The following is an 18484-nucleotide window of genomic DNA, read 5'->3' on the forward strand; positions in this document are numbered from 1 at the left end:
CAAAACACTGGATCTACGTCAGGGCTAATGGAGTCTCTTTGTTTCCTCACAGAACCTTTTGCCCTCAGACCAGCTGCTAAAGTTGAACACCACACATGATTCTTTCAAAGCAATTCTGAAAAGCCATATGCTGAACTCCAAATTTCTTCAACTTTCCACACAAGATCAGAGCTGTGCATCTTAAGAGCCAGATAACTCTATAAAGAATTATCCCTGATTTCTCGGATAGATCACTGCTTCAGAAAGGACTAAAAAAGGCATCATGAAATCATTCCACCTGTATTGCTGGCAGATGCCTTATAAATGTCGCGCAGACACGGGCCGACTACCGGCTCATGGACGAAACATTAAATAAATGGCTGAACATCTGCTGGTAAACACACAGCAAACAAAAAATGCAACCCAGTGCCAAACATGTGCAGAGTGTGGGCCCCATCTCTGCTCATAAACCAAGCAATGTGTTCTGCTAATCATTAGCAGAGTTATTGATTTTAGATGTGTATCACACAGCTATAATTTTGTCAGAGCATAGACCACATAAGTTGTTCTTTTTCTGGTTGTTTCATTTTGTCTTAGTCCAAGAGTCCGTAAATTGACGACCAGGACAAAAATTATAATTGACATCATCTGTGGGAAATATTTCATAAAACAACAGGTCCAGATGTAGGATTAAAGCCATGTGGTAGTAAAATACCCCACTGAAAAGGGGCCAGGTTCCATGATTTCTTACGAAAACAGATGTGCTCTTACCTCTCTGCTTGTTTTTCAATGCTTTTTTTTTTACTCCAAATAATTCCTCCCCCCAACTTTTTGTCTCTCTCTCATCACGATTGCACTGGAGAGACTTCATAAATGGATTACAGATGCAGGCTTGTACTTAAAATCCTAACTGTCACAAACTCTGAAATAAAAACAAATGAAACATTGGAGGAAACGACATTAAACTATGGTAAAGGTAAGGAAGATTATACGAAATGTCTGCTTGTCATTACTCTTGAACCTTTGGGCCTGATCACGCAATCGACTGGACGAAGTAAGCCATGGGCCAGAGAACTAAAACCTAAACCAAACCCATTGTCCTCAAGTTGATTTCTACTCACTGGCAACCGACCCCATGTGTTACCGAGTAGGACTGTAGCACAGGGTTTTCTTGGCTGTAATCTTTATGGAAGCAGATCTCCAGGGCTTTCTTCCATGGCATGGGTGGATGGATTTGAACCACCATCCTTCAGATTAGTAGCAGATCACAAACTTCTTTCATCACCTAGGAACCTCATGGACCAGAGAGTAAGCAGTAATTCAGCTTGTATGCAAGATGCAGCAAGAAGGGTGAGCTCTTCTGAAAGCCTCTTCTAACGGGGAGGCTTTGACCTTGTGATCAAAGCTGGTGCAAGGCCTCAGGTATACTTTCCATGTTCTCTAAGGTGAGATTTCTAGAGCCACACAGAGCACAGGAAAATAAACCCCAACTGGTCTCAGCCTCTGTTGTTCAGGTTCTTTTTAGCTACATTATTCCTCTGCAGTTTCTACTCTTAAATTGTCAGCAACCACAAGAGAGAATTCCTAAGGAACAAACACGGGCAATATTGTTTGACAACTTATCTATAAGTTCTGTGAAGAACTGCATACAACTGCATTTCTGCCAAAGACCTCAACATCGTATGGAATCCATCGCAGTGTCGCTGATTATAATTAATTAATTCAGTATTTATGCTGTGTTTCAGCCTCAACCTCCAGTAATGTGCCAAGGTGGCTTAGTGTCAGAAGGCTATAATAAAGTGTAAAGGAAACCAAATTTCCTTCATGTGTTGCTGCTAAGATTTCAACAGGATATCTACGTTTTCCAGCTTTCCCTCTTTCAGCCCAGGAAATACTGAAGTCAACAGTGCATAAATGTGTTTAGGAACAGAAGAGTGACCTGACTCCAATGTCCCTGCATTATTTCTTAGGTTGGTCTTCCTGGGCTCACTGAGGACTAGAATCCAAAGTACCAGTTGGACTCCAGGAGCCCAGAGGGGAGTCATAACTCAAGAGGACCCATTTCAAAGTTCCCTTTTAGAATTTTCTGTCCTACCAGTGCCTCAGGTGTCCAGTTTTACACTTTTACTTCTGCTTCCGGAAAATCCATTAAAGAAGAAATGAAAAAAGTCTAGGTATGTGGGATGGGGTGATGGTGAAGGTGACAGAAAGGGGAAAAGACAGTCTATTGGTTTCCTAGGGCTGCCTAAACAAGTTACCACAAACTGGGCAGCTTAAAACAACAGAACTTTATTCTCTCAAGGTTCTGGAGACTAGAGATTTGAAATCAAGTTGTCAGTAGGGCCATGCTTCCTCTGAACACCCTAAAGAAGAATGCTTTCTTGTCTCTTCCTAGCTTCTGGTAGCTCCCGGCAATCCTTTGGCATTTCTTGGCTTCTCTGTCTCTATCTTCACATGATGTTCTCTCTGCGAGTCTCTCTGTGTCTCCACCTGACCTTCTCATAGGGACACTAGTAATTGATTTTAGGGCCCACCCTAATCCAGCATGACTTCATCTTAACTCATTACATCTGCAAAGGCCCTATTTTCAAATAAGGTCACATCCTGGGGTTAGAGATGGGCAAGAATTTCATAACTGGTGCTTTTCCACCCAATGCAGGCTTCAAAGACAGATCCAAGGGTTTTTTTTTTTTTTCTTCTGAGTACTATGACTTTTTTGTTTCATCATTCCAAAGAAGAAATGAGATGCAGGAACACTATAGGAAAGCTTTAAAAAGAAATGATTGATCCACCCCAAAGAAAGTTTCATGTATTGCATAAGAGGTAGCTAAAAGGAAGGAAGTAAATAGAGAAACAAAACCAAGTAGGTTATAAATGTAATTTAGTAATCACAAACTTGCTTACTGAAAGTGAAGAGGACTTGAAGCACTTACTGATGAAGATCAAAGACCACAGCCCTCAGTATGAATTGCACCTCAACATAAAGAAAACAGAAATCCTCACAACTGGGCCAATAAGCAACATCATGATAAATGGAGAAAAGATTGAAGTTGTCAAGGATTTCATTTTACTTAGATCCGCAATCAACATCCATGGAAGCAGCAGTTGAGAAATCAAAAGATGCATTGCATTAGGCAAATCTGCTGCAAAATACCTCTTTAAAGATTTGAAAAACAAAGATGTCACCTTGACAAGTCGTGATATTTTCAACTGCATCGTATGCATGCGAAAACTGGACAATGAATAAGAAAGACAGAAGAACTGACGCCTTTGAACTGTGGTGTTGGCAAAGAATATTGGATATATCATGGACTGCCAAAAGAATGAACAGGTCTGTCTTGGAAGAAGTACAGCTGGGATGCTCCTTAGAAGCAAGAATTGCAAGACTACGTCTTACATACTTTAGACATGTTGTCAGGAGGGACCAGACCCTCGAGAAGGACATCAGGCTTGGTAAAGTACAGAGTCAACAAAAAAGAGGAAGACTCTCATCAAGATAGATTGACACAGTGGCTGCAACAGTGGGCTCAACTATAAGAACAATTGTGGGCATAGTGCAGGACTGGGCAGAGTTTTGTTCCATTGTACATAGGGTTGCTATGAGTTGGAAACGACTTGATGTCACCTAACAAACAACAACAACAACAACCCATTAAAGAGTGGGATTATGCCTCAGATGGGTGGGTGGAGGAAGGAGCCTCTCCCTACCTGAGAGATGATGAAGAGAGAGGCCACATCTCCGTGAAGTCATTCACACTATGCCTGCATTTCCAGTGTAGAATTGAAGAACTGAATCAAGAAACAGAGAGAGGGACTTGCACATGTATTGGAAAAAATGATCCCCAGGGATGTGAGCTATCAGATCTAGAAGAGCAAAACTCATCCAGACTATACCTGGTGGTGGGGATTGGCCTTCCCTGTGATTGTCTCAGAGTCATGGGCAATTGAGCCTAAGGTTAGGGAAACAAGCCTGGCAGCCACACTGGGCTAGAATCAAAGAAGGAAACAGAGGAGTCTACAGCACTGTCAGAAAGAAGGCTAGAAACACCTTGCTCCCTACAGCCATAGTAACACATCAGTCCATCTCTCTGTGGAAAGGGAAATCAGGTTACCATGTTTAGAGATCAGTCGAACTACGCCTTTATACATTTTGTTTTCCTAGATTTAGAGATTTTGAAATCACATAACACCAGTGTAAAAACAGAACCAAGAAGTCAACTCCTGCAGAATGTAATGGCAATTTATTCAGCACCTTGCCCTAGAGAGGACAGTTTCAAATATTGTCTGTGGTCTTATGGTCTTCCTACACGGTCATCTGCATATGTCACCCTTACAGCAAAGAATAGTTTGAAGCAGCAGAGAGTCAGGAAACCACATGTGTGTCTCTGAGACAAAGAGAACCAGCCCAAGTCCCTAGGACAAGTTCTTCCAGTCCACTGTGTCTGAACAGTGGCAACAACCATTCTGGAGGTGGGGGAAAGGGTCTTAGAAATACAATGAAGACTTGATAGAGTTGTCAACAAGAGAAAGATTTTTAGGACAAGAGTAGCTAAACTAACATCTTTAGAAAAAACCTTAATTTTTCATTCCTGGTATTTACTCCGATTGAAACCTTCTTGAAGTTTCTGCAGATTCTCACCAAGTCTTTGCAACACTGGGAAGCTGGATTTGCTGAGGCAATCTGATAAAATACATGGATGTTCATCCAACATTCACTGGAACAAACTGTCTTCAATGCCCTTCATTCCTCCAAGGAATATCAACCCTCATTTAAAAACCAAGTGGCAAAGAAAAGAAACATGGGCCAGAGTACTTCAATACTCTTTATTTCAAAATGTGACTGGAAATGAGCACAGAGGATATATGTTAATTTTCTTTTTATGGCTAAAACAATACATATGTTTGAAAGGACTGTTGAGCCCAAATCGTTGCTCCTTGCCACCAGGCTCTCCTTGCTTACACACCCAGCAGAGTGACTAAGGCAAGACTTATTTTCTTGAAATGTTTTCATCTCAATACTGCCCAATTTCGTAATCGACTCGATGGCACTGGGTTTTGGGGTTACTGCCCAATTAAAAGCTCTAAAGTAGCTCTCTACTGGTTGCAGGGGGATGCCATTGAATGATGGGGCCTCAAGCCTAAAAGAGGTCCTAAATATATTTAATCCACTCTCTCTTCCCTTTAACCTAAAGAGGAATCTGAGGCCCCCCAGAGAGACTGAATGAATTACTACAGGTCACACAGTTAGTTAGTAAGGTAGCCAGGTAGAGAACTGGTTCTGGCTCCCATTCTTGTGTTCCTTATGGGTTTAGATCAATGTGGGCCATGCAAAGCCTCCACAACCTGCCTCTCTGTTCCTGACAGCTTTACAGCCAGCACTTATCACCTCTGAACTGCCAGTCTTGCAATTCCTCAAACACTTATGGGCCTGAAATCTTCTTGAACCAAGTACTTTCGTAACCTTCTTTCCCTATTCAAATACTTTCCTGTGTAAAGACAAGGCTACCTTCCTAGATATTCTTCACAAGCAACTCCAGTCTGAGGAACAATGTTAGTTACACTCATTCATTCTGTTTCCCTAATTTTATTTGTATTTAAATACTTATGATCAAACCTGTAAGGTTTTGAAAGTGATTTTTTTTTTCTGTATCTAGATATCCACTCATCACTCCACCCACACCATTTAAAAATTTACTGTAATCACAGAATACGCTTATGTTTGCCAAATAACACAGATGAATGGATGATAGTAGATTGCGGATTCCTTTTGCTGAATACACAAATGAAGTCTCCAAATTTCATAAAGCCCAAAACCCATTAACCAGTTGCCATCAAGTTGATTTCGAGTCATAGCAATCCTATGGTACAGAGTAGAACTGCCCCATAGGGTTTCCAAGGAACAGCTGGTAGATTCGAGCTACTGACCTTTTTGTTAGCAGCTGAGCTCTTAACCACTACACTACCAGGGCTTCAAAGTCCAAAGTTGTAACATAGAAAGGATCATACTATTTTGGGGGATAAAATCAAGATGATTATATATTTGCTATCAAAATTTTTTTTTTCTGTATTAAAAAGTTGGATTAGTATAAGCAATAAGTGTCTTTAAGAGAAAGAATCTGAGACAGAAAGATTAAGAGACTCACCTAAGGTCAAGTCCGATGGGTAGCATAGTTGAAATAGAAATCCAAGGCTCTTGGGTCTTTCTACTCTGTTCTCCCCAACCTTCCAAACTTACCTTAGTAAATCTTTCTTTCACAAAAATAGGATCATAATATCCTTTTGAAACCTAATCACTATGTGGCAATTGGCTCACCCTCATTATGTGTTTTACTGACACATTACCAGTGTCCTTTACTTGAACTATGGTCTTGCATGCAGACAGATCCCAAATGGATGGGGATTTCATCAGTTTTACTGATTTGGCCAAAGTCCATAGCACGAGTCTTGCACTTTAATATAGCACTATGTTATATTTTCCATAGTTACCTAAGATAAAAATCCCATCATAATCTAAGATGAAAATCAGCTAGATACATAGTCCATATTTTCAACAGACCGTTTAGATGAACTAGAGCCAAAGAGCCCATTAATATATCTTTACAAGTCATGGCAGTCTGCTCCTGTAAAGATTACAGCCTTGGAAACTCTATGGAGCAATTCTACTCCATCCTACTGGGTCTCTACAAGTCAGAATTGACTAGATTGCAATGGGGTTACAAATCACCCATCACCTCATCCAGCAAGGTAGCTCTATTTCTGGGAAAAAAGGAAATAGTTTTTGGAGAAGAATAGGAAAAATTGGTGACCAAACGCATTCTACAGAAGAAAGATCTAGGGAGCGACAAGTTGGCAAAATTGTTATTAAATGAGTCTTATCAAGGGAAGGAAAGACAGGACATTCTTTCTTCATCTGGAAGCCGGAGAAATGAATATGGGAATTTATTGAAATATTTGGAGAGTTTTGATAAAGGCCAAAAAAAAAAAAAATCATCTCTTTAGTGGATAATCTATATATTTGTATGTATATCACCTCTATATATTTCTATATTGGTAACTGTATATTTGTCTGTGTAAATATAAAATGTACAGCTTGTTTTCAACAAGGTTCTTTTGAGCAAGGTTTCTCCAAGGTTTACGTGGAAAAGCTTACTAATATTCATCTCATGATCAATGTGATCTTCACGTGATAAAGTTAGTCAATGGTCAAATGGCAACCAGGAGAACCTTGAAAAAAGAAGCATGTTATACAGTGACAGATTTATTGGAATATTTTAACTAATATGCCTTTTTCTCACTTCCTGTTTGCATGTGACCACCACCAACTTGAGCTGCTGAACATTGCCTTCAGCTGCTCCAAGGAGAGAAGAGAGAAAGGGAGGAAAGAAGGAAGGAGGGAGGGAGAGAGAGAGAAAGAAAAAAAGAAAGAGAGAAAGAGAGGAAGAAGGAAAGAAAGTAAGAAGGAAGGGAGGGAGGGAGAGAGAGAAAAAGAAAAAGGAAGGAAGGAAGGGAGAGAGGGAGGGAGGGGGGGAGGAAGCATCAGTGCCTTGGAAGATCAATAACAGTCCTAGCAGGAAACAACCACTTCAAGAGAGTTTTATGAAAGAACTCATTACAGAGATCTGGGTGCTGTTAATGGAACTAACCAGGGATATGAAAGCTTAGGAACAATTATGGAGAAGTGTCACAAAGAAATCCTAGGCTTTTTATTTTCCTAGGTAAGAGCGGTGAGCAGAGTAACTGGTAGGTGCTGTGGCCGTGGATAGAGGAATGGAGACACTGCTAGAAAAGTGGCCAGGCAGGGTGGGGAATGAGAAGTACAATTACCCTAACATTGCTCTCTCTCTCTCTTATGATGTGTTTTGCAGATGCATTATAGAGATGAATGGAGTGGAATCCAGAGGGTGTAGCATAGGTGCTGCAATTTGTAGAATACAGCTTTCTGTGGCAAAGATTAGCACAGAGAATTTTCTGAAGAGGTATCACTACATATAGAGAGTGAGTTTGAAATTTATATATAATGTCCAGGAGTTTTAGGTGTACTTAGAAGAATTGGGAAAATTATGTCTACTTTACTTTCCCAGAAGTGTGGAGGGTAGGGAGGGGAAATAGAAGTAAAACCTGGCTCCTCCTATGAAATAGTCCCTGTTGGTTGTAGGAGGAACTTTGGTCTTAGTTTTATTCACTGTTTAGAGCCTCAACAAAGGAGTGTTTTATCTATGTAGATGTACAGGTGGTTTCTGGTTCAGTTTTATCCCACCCTCTGATGCTCCAAGGATTGACCTAAAGAGGGGTAGTTATATCTAACTTCAGCTTCTTCAGGTGACCAGTGCCACCATTTGCCTCTATAGATTGGGCATGTCCTAGCCTGGCTGGTAGCTTCCTTGGTATCCCTATGGCTCAGGCCCCAATACTCCATGTTCCAAGTAGAATTGTGAGAAATATAGAAATCCTCTTCTTTGCTATTCAAAGACCAAGTGGACCTGGTGTTAATGGAGGTAGGGGGTCCTCTTTTCCTCAGGAACAACATCCGTGGTCATTCCTCATCCCTCTACTTCTGGCTAAGCACACGATCCTTCAACCTTTAGAGATCTAAAAACAAGACACAAATGCACATTTCATGGTCATGTGTCCCTGCAAATCACCACGACACACATGCCAAGCTTTCCCTGGGGTTGTACCACCATAAGTCATTCTAATGGCAACACCAGTTGTTTTTGTGTGCTGCTGAGTTGATTCTGACTCATAGGGACCTTATAAAACAGAATAGAATTGCCCCATAGGGTTTCCTAAGCTGTAATCTTTACCGGAGCAGATTGCTAGGTCTTTCCTCTTGTGGAGTGGCAGGTAGGTTTGAATCACTGACCATTCAGTTAGTAGCTGAGTGCTAAACCGTCACCCCACCAGGACTCCTGGCAACACCAGAGGGGGCTGGAAATCAATCTGGGAGAGGGATGTCAGTCTGCCTTTCATGAAGGCACTCTCTGTTTCAAACCAGAGTGATTTCCTTGGCCATTCTGGTGCAGTTTGGTGGAATGAGGCAAGACAATGCTATTTCTCCATAAACACCTCATTTTTTTGTGACTCTAACAACTTCCTTTCTCTTCTCCAGTAATCTAAGTAGGATTAGAGAGGAAGGGTGCTAGGGTGAAAGTTGGGGTAGCAGGGCAGGTTCAGCTGCTTCTTACTAAGTCTTGAGGAACATGTCTGGTGCCAGTTATGGTGGATCTCTCTAAAATGTGAAGTACTTAATGTCTCCTTTATTTCAGTTGGGGGACCTATGCACCAATTTCAACCACAGGAAAAGTCCCATTTAACCTTTTTTAATACTAGATAGACCCAAGATTTAAAAGCAGAAAAAAAAAGAATTGTTGTTGTTGGTTGCTGTCAAGTTCATTCCTACTTATGGGTGACCCTATGTGTTACAGAGAAGACCTGCTACACAGGGTTACTTGACTGTAATCTTAAAGGAAGCAGATTTCCAGGCCTTTTCTTCCATGGTACTGCTAGGTAAATCTCCAACCTTTAGATTAGCATTGACAGCAAACCGTTTGTGCCTAGGGACTTTAAAAAAAAAAAAAGACTAGATACTCCTATTTTATTAATTCTCCCTCTAATTCATCACTTCTTCCCAACACAAGGAGACACCCCAGGTCTTATTGCTCTACGACCTCACTCTATGGTCTGAATCGCCTTTGGGCACTTAAATTTGGAGCTGATCTGTCATACTCTGTGGAAAGTGCAAATGATTTTTGGCACTTGTGAATGACTTTAGATGACTTGATGGGGGATTTAACTAAAAAATGTGCTTCTTTGAATGAATGGGTGAAAATCAACTCAGTCTTAAATAAAAATCTTTTCAGAGAAAGAGAGAGTGCAATCTGTGAATTAATGTCTTTCGTTGGTGCTCAAAATTTTCGACCATTTTCTCTCTAAATATTGCTTCTGTGCCATTTTTGCTCTCATCTCTTCCTAGGACTCTAATTATATATTCATAACATGGAGGAGAGAAATAATTATCCACTATATTCTGTATGGAAACCCTGGTGGGCATAGTGATTAAGAGTTTGACTGCTAACCAAAAGGTCAGCAGTTGGAATCCACTGGGAGCTCCTTGGAAACTCTATGGGGCAGTTCTACTCTGTCCTATAGGGTTGCTATAAGTTCCAATTGACTAGACAGCAACAAGTTTGTTTTGTTTTTTTGTTTTTTATATTCTGTATGTCTCTTATGTGTCTTTTTATATTCTTTATTTTCTGCTCTCTCAAGCATATTCATTTTAAATCCTTCTCAGTTAATGCTAATTTCTGAATTAGCTTTGGTTTTGTTTCTGTTGTTTATTTTTTCTTTGGGTTTTAGTCATAAATTGTGGTTAATATATTCAAAACGGTAGGGGCAAAGGTGAATAATATGAAAGTAAAGAGGGAATATTTTTACAAGGGTAATAAAATCTATAAAAAAAATAAAACTAAAATCCTAAACTGAAATATATAATGTCTGTAAATAGAAATAACCCAGAAAATCTTCAATTGCTGCTTGGAAATTAAGCAATACACTTCTACATAACTGGTGGATTAAAGAAAAACACAACAGAAATTAGAATATATTTATATCGAAAGATAACAAAGATGTAATATGTCGGACTTTAAGGATATGGTACCTATTACACAGTGCTTTTTTATATGGTAGATGCCTGAAGTGCATATATTTCAGAGAAATTGACGTTGAAAATCAGTGCCTGAGTTTTAGTCTCAAGAGGCATTAAAAAGAAAAACAATACATCAAACTCGAATGAAATAAAGGAAGGTGATAAGGCAAGAGTGAAAATCAAAATATATTTATATTTTTAAAAACATGATGGAGAAAATTAACAGAACCGTACATGGTTTCTTTTGAAAGACTAATAAGATTGACAAACATCTAGCAAGGCTGATTACAAAATAGAGAGAGAGGGGACACAAATCACAAATATAAAAGATGACAAGAGTGACATCACTACAGAGCTTATAAGCAATTAAACATAATTACAGGTATTCTAAATAGTTTTTTGACAATTAAGATGAATTGTTCTTAAAGAAAACAAGTTATCAAAACTAATACAATAAAAAAGGAAAAACAATTCCGAATGTGCCTGTGACCATTTAAGAAATACAATTTTTTCCTCACACCATATACAAAAAACAATTCAACATGGATCAAGGATCTAACTGTGAGAACTAAAACATAAGACTCCTAGAAGAAAGCATAGAGGTAAGACTATGGAATCTACTGTTCAACGATGGATTATCAGACAGGACACCAAAAGCATGAGCAGCAGAGGACAAAACAGATAAATGAGACCTCATAAAAATCAAGCATATCTGTTCATCCAAGGCCCTTGTCACCAAAGTGAAGAGATAACCTATAGATTGGGAGAAAACTTTTGGAAACCAAAAACCATAGTAATTAAGACTGTAATAATTCCAACAAAGATGGAAGAAAAGAATAGAGGGAAAAGAGAATCCAGAAATAGTCTACATATATATGGCCACTCAGTTATATCAAAGATGATATTGCAATGGAGTTAGGAAAGGTTTTTTCAATAGACAGTGCTGAACCAATAGTGTATACTTTTTTGCTTTGTGGGAAAAATAAATCCTAATCTCTACCTTACTTCATAAATAAAAATTAATTACAGATTGATTGTAGCAGTAAACATGAGAGGGAAAATAACAATGTGTTTAGAAGAAATCATCAGAGGACAAGTCCAGGATTTTGGCATAGGGAAAGTTTTGTTAAATAGAACAAATGGTAATCATAAATAAAATCATTTATGAATTGGAGTTTACTGATATTAAGATCTTAAACCCAACCCATCGAGTCTTATACTCATCAAAACAGAACTACTAAGAGACTAAAAAAGCAAGCTAGAAGTTGGGAGAATGTATTTGTAATGCATATACTGTATAAAATATTTAGAACTAAAATATATGAAATATACCTACAAATCAATAATAAAAACACATAATCCACTTTAAAAAATGGGCAAAAATTGAATGTGTACTTCACAAAGAAGTTATCCAAATGACCAATAAGCATGTAAAAAGATTCACAACTTCATTAGTCATCAGATGAATAACAATGAAATCTAACATGTACCTACCAGCATGGCTAAAAAGAAAAAAGACAGGAAGTGGTTATCTTTGGGAAGAAGAGTGGGTATAGTGACTGGAGTCGTGTATGAGGAGAGGGCTCATGTGATTCTGATTTCTTGATGTATGATGGTTATAAAAGGTTATCTATTTTGTGATATTTCATCAAGATATACTTGTCTTATAGGGTCGCTATGAGTTGGAATCGGCTCGGTGGCAATGGGTTTTTTTTTTTTTAATACTTGTCTTATTTGTTAATTTTTTCTGTATCTGTAAATGTGGAAGCAGCGGTAAAGAAATCAAATGATGTATTGCATTGGGGAAATCTGCTGCAAAAGACGTCTTTAAAGTGTTAAAAATCAAAGATACCACTTTGAAGAGTAAAGTGTGCCTGACCAACACCATGGTATTTTCAATCTCCTCACATGCATGTGAAAGCAGTACGATGAATAAGGAAGACCAAAGAATCAATGCCTTTGAATTATGGTGTTGGCAAAGAATGTTGAATATACCACAGACCGCCAGAAGAACGAACAGATCAGTGTTGGAAGTACAGCCGGAATGCTCCTTGGAAGCAAGGAAGGCGACACTCTCTCCCATGTACTTTTGACATGTTTTCAGGAGGGGCTAGACCCTAGAGAAGGACATCATGCTTGGTAGAGTGTTGGCGAAAAAGAGGAAAACCGTCAACAAGATGGACTGACACAGTGGCTGCAACAATGGGCTCAAGCATAGCAATGACTGTGAGGTTGGAGCAGGACTGGGCAGTGTTTTGTTCTGTCGTAGATAAGGTCTCTATGAGTTGGCACCACCTTGACAGCACCTAACAACATCTATAAATATTAAGGGAAAGATTCTTTGGCACTGTGTGAACATTGTGTTCATCCAATCATACTCATTTGTTCAACAATATTCAAGTGCCTGCTATAGGCCAGGCAGTACCGTGGTTGCTGTGGTTAGCGGTGAGCACACAAAATATTTGTTATATACAAGAAGGGGGAAAAACTTTAACTGTGATAAATGCTAAGAAGATAAGTTCCGTGGTACTGTGAGTTTATAAAAGAAGGAATTTACTTAGGGATCTCAGGAAGAACTGCTCTAAAAACTGAAAATAGTCAAGGGTGTGGCCTTTCAGAACCACAACTCCAGGCCTTTTTTTTTTGAGGTGCTTCGGTGGATTCGAACTGCCAGCCTTTTGGCTAGTAGCTTAGTGCTTAACAGTTTGTGCCACAACATGTTATGACAAATAAAGATGTGATAGTAGGTTAAGGGGAAGGCAGCATTTTAGACCAAGGGCCGGCATACATAAACACTCAAAAAAGAGGGTAGAAAAGAGAAAGTGGTGTGGTGTGTGACTAGAGAATTAGGTAGAAGCCAGATCATGTAAAGTTTGCTTAAGGATTTTGGTCTTAATCCAAAAGCAGTGGGGAGCAATTGAAGATGCAGTAGAAGAAATTTATTAGTCTGAATGCTGTCTACAGTCACAAAGCATAGCTTTGAAATCTGCTGTGGATTGCTTTGATTTATTCTTTCAACAAATTGATCAAATACCTGTTAAATGTCAAACACCGTGGAAAATGTTGGAGAGCAACAATTAACAAGGCAAATTATCGTGCTAGTAGACACTGAACAAATAATTACATGTATTAACACATCATGAAGGGCAAGTACAGGGAATGATATAAAATAAACAACCTTTCCAATCTCATTTTTCTAATGTGAATTTGAGGACTAGGACTAACTCAAATACAGGACTTTAATAAGATATATAATTTTAAGAGAGCTTTCTTTTCTCTTCTGTCTTTTTCACAATCTAACAAGAATGTCAATCTGGCGACATTCCAGTGTCCATTCCCAGGTCACACCATAGGTCTTTGTTTAAATGATGAAGGAAGAAGTGTCCACTTTAGTCATATTTGCATCTAACTTAAAAACATACGTACACACAAACGCTGAGTTGAATTGACAATGGTAATCACTGCAATTTTCCAATTAAAAAATTGTAAGCTGAAATTCATTTTCATCATACCGAGCCTCCATGCAAAACCTTTAAGTAATTTTCTGAGGAGCTTCGTTCTTCTTAGTAAGACTCTCCAAGTCCTTGGTAATATGGCTTTCGCTGGCCTTTATGATGCTTCTCTTGCTATTTCCTATATGAATCATTTGTTCTTAACCAGCTGGTGCACCTTGACTGCCAAACGCTCATTTTACATCCTGTCTCCAGAATCTGTTCCCCATGTCCATTAAGTCCACAAACATCCCCCAGTTTTTAAGGTTCACCTTATGAGCTCTTTTCAGGAGAGCTCTTTCACCCTCCTTGAATGATTCTAAACCCATTATTTATCCCTCATTTCTTATAAGTCATATGTATGTACGTATCCATCCTTATAGATGGCACTTTTTACACACACACACACGCACATACACCACAGCAATTAACCCCTACATTTCTCAGTAATCCAATAGTAATCAGTGGCACCAAATACATGATAGATACACAAATAGATGCCAAGTATATTATTATATTTTATTATGATTATTACTATTATTACTTCCTGATTGAGGAAAATTAAACAAACAAGCAACAATCTAGATTAGATGTGAAAGTTATGCGTGGTGGCTATGACCATCTCTTAAGTAGGTCTTATGCCACATGATTCTTCAAATGGGTCTTTTGAAATATTTTTCAAAACATTTGTTAAGGATTATTTTGACAAAATTCCATTAAATTTGCTTTAGGCAGTTGGCAGAAGGAGGACTCTTTTTAAATTCTGTCTACAGCTTAAGAAATGAGAATCTTTGCAAATACTTAAGACGCAAGGTTTTACTCAGCTCATTACCCATGTTTAAAATCATTCTGTTCAGATGCTACCTCAGACCAAGACCTCTGCTGGGTTTGCTGCAACATTCTTTCTGGCTCTAGATCCCTCAGAAACTCAAAGGCTATAAAATTGTTCACAACATAGTCTGCCAGAATAATAATAAAAAAAAGCTCCCCACTTTTCATGGAACAATAAGTCATTCTCATTTGGAACAAACCTCTGATTGGCATTTCTGGACTATGTTGAGATCTCTGAGGTAATTTCTTCAGAAAGCAGCAGCTGCTTTGGGGTTTCTCAGGCATTTCGGTCTCTTTGGAGATTTGCTACACAACGGCTGCCATTTTGGATGAGTTCCCAGAGACACTGTTTCAGTTATCAAAAGATGTACTCCTCCAGCCCGTTGGGAAAAATAAATTTCTCCATTTTAAGTGCGCATCTTGTGTTGATGATAGCTGAAACAGAATTTTTTTCTGAATGCAAAATGAAGTCCACTAGTCACTCACTTCAACTTGACATGAGTCTTTTCAAATTTCTATTTTAATTTGAAACACATTTCTGAACGTTACTGAGACTTCAGTATTTTGAATTCAAAAAAAGGATACTGAATGTTTAAAACTGCTGTGAAGTGCACATCTGATATGCTGGCAAGGGTCACAGGAATGGATTTCATGGATTTTTTTCCTGCAGATTTCAAGAGAGATTCCTCTCTTAAATATCTGAAATGTCGAAGTATCTTTTAGCCAAAATGAAATCAATGCACATGACATAAAAAGATAAACCAGTCAATGTTTCTATAATATCTTGTTGAGGAAAATATGTGATGCAATTCTGTATAGAAATCCCATTACACAAAAACAGTGTTATATGTCTGATTTATGAAGGTCCCTGGGTGGTACAAACGGTTTTGCACTTGAATATTAACTTAAAAGGTTGGTTGTTCCAACCCACCTAGCAGCACCATGAAAGAAAGCCCTGGCAATCTGTTTACATAAAGATTACAGCCTAGAAAACCCTATGGAGCAGTTCTACTCTGTAACACAACATGGGATTGCTATGACTCAGAATCGACTGGAAATCAATGGATTTTGTTTTGTTTTGTTTTTATCTGGTTTATGAATAACAATGGAATTTTAATAGAATTTCTTTAAGTTTGTACATTTCACCAGTTGTGCCCCTGACACCCCAAACTCAAGTTCTAAGTAGAACTAATAGTTCTTGCCTCAAACATTATTCATTACCTCAAAAAATAATTAAAGGAGCCCTAGTGGTGCAATAAGGACCAGGCTGCTAACTGAAAGTTTGGTCATCAGAACCCACCCAGCTGTTCTGTAGGAGAAAGGCTTAGAGGTCTGATCCTATAAGATTACAGACTAGAAAACTGTGTGGGGCAGTTCTACTCTGTTACATGGAGTAGCTATGAGTCGAAGTCAACTTGACAACACTCAACAACAACAACAAAAGTAGTTAAAACAATAGATATATTTCTGTCTATATGTGTTTAAGTTAACAAACATCCTTTCAATTACTCAGACTGAGAATATCAGGGCTATCTTTTACTTCTTTCTCTTTCTTGGTCCCCACATCCAATGAGCCTCATAGTCCTATGATTCTATTCTATATTAACCTGTATAAAATTTGCATTTTATTTATTCCCACTGCAACTGCCTGGAGTACTGATGGCACAGTGGTTAAGCATTTGGCTATGATTTAGGTATTCATTTAAAAAAATTCACTATCTCCTAAAAATTAAAATAACATTTATTATTATAGTTAGATTAGAAAATAATTCCTATAATTCCTAGAACATTTGGCAAATACAGAAAAGATACAGATAAAACCATTCATTCTCCACGATAAGAAACAAAATAGCTATTATGATGGTTTATTTTCTTTCAGTTTTGTGTGTGTACATGCACATTTTTAATGACAAAATATTATTACATACTATGGAGGGGCCAACATTTATTTAACCATTCCCTAATTATAAGACACTTATGCTCTGTCCAGTTACCTGCTATTGTTGCTAAAATGAATAATACTCTACATACGAATTTTTCCACATTTCTGTTTGTGTTAAATCTACGTTCATGAGAGTGCTATACTTTGATGAAAGTATAAACTATTTTATTACATTCTTATGTTTTAAAATTATTTTCTCTTTTATTTGTTCCTTTTCTTTTTTCAAGGAAAATATTCAGATACCCAGAATTTACCTTGGTGTATAATTTAAGGATTTTGTTTTTTAAGAGTCAATTTTTTTTATCCTCTGTTTCTTGAGTAATTCATTATTTTGTCCTTTTTACATTATAACATTTCCAATCTTGCTTTGTGAGAATGCATTTGACTTTGTTGATCTGCCTTTCCATTATCACACAAATACTGTGTTATTTATTGATATCGACTAAGAATATGTTTTAACAACTGATAGAAAAATTTACTTATTAACATTCTTTCTTTTTATTTAGTCTCATTTATGTGCTCATTCTGATTATTTTGGAATCATTCTGTTAAGTTCCTAGATAAGAGAAAAAAAAATTCATATTAGGAACTCATTTTTCATTAATCTATAATTGTTTTTTAAATATTGTCAACTTTAAAACAACTAGTTTTCCTATCCAGAAATATAGTTTACTTGTACACTCATTCAAATCTTATAATACATCTCTAAAATTAGCTTTGAGAGATAGAGAGATAGATGGAGGGAGGGCAAGAGGAAAGTGGAAAGCAAAGAGAAAGACAAGAGGAGGGGAGGAAGAAGATGATATTGCACATGACAATCTGAGTCTGTCCCAAGATCTGTTTTTGGTCCTCATTTTAGACAGAAAATTTATTTACATTATATCTGCTAATTTGGAGTTGTTAATATCTTGGGAAGTGTTTTCCAAAAGTTTTACTGAGATATAATTTGCATACCATACAATTCACCCATTGAAAGTGTACAATTCAAATTTCAGCAAATGTGGTGCTGTAAACAGAAGCAGCACGCCATTCCTCCATAGAAAGACCCAAAAAACTAAGTAAAACAGACACAAACGTCATTCTTGGAACCTGAAGTGTCAAATGAGGAGATAAAGAACTTAACGAAACACCTAATAGAATAAGAAACTGACAGAGGAGAGAGAGCAAGGAGAGATACATACAGAGGTCCCTTAACAGCTAAAGCAGCAGGGATTCGCCATTTTGAACTCCTGTCAAGGGTCAGCAGACAGGTAGCATGGGAAAGCAGCTTCACAAAGCTCACAGCAGGAAACAGGGCACCCAGTAACCAGAGATACATGCTTTCCCACCCCCATCCTCTCCCTGCTGCTCTACCTGCAAGCTTCCTGTCTGGCTGCAGTGGCTCAGCCAGCTAGGAAGTGCAGCATCTGTGCCACTTGGATTCGCCCCACCCACATTGCAGATCAGCAGACGGAGAATATGGGAAAGCAGCTTCACAAAGTTCCCAGCAGGAGACAGAACACCCAGTAATGAGTGATACATGCTTTCTGAATCCCCATCCTCTACCCTCCTTCGGCCTCGTCTGCTTCTCAGTCTCTTGGCTGGGGACAGCTGCTT

This window comes from Elephas maximus, chromosome 25, assembly GCF_024166365.1.
Source record: "Elephas maximus indicus isolate mEleMax1 chromosome 25, mEleMax1 primary haplotype, whole genome shotgun sequence".
NCBI lineage: Eukaryota > Metazoa > Chordata > Mammalia > Proboscidea > Elephantidae > Elephas > Elephas maximus.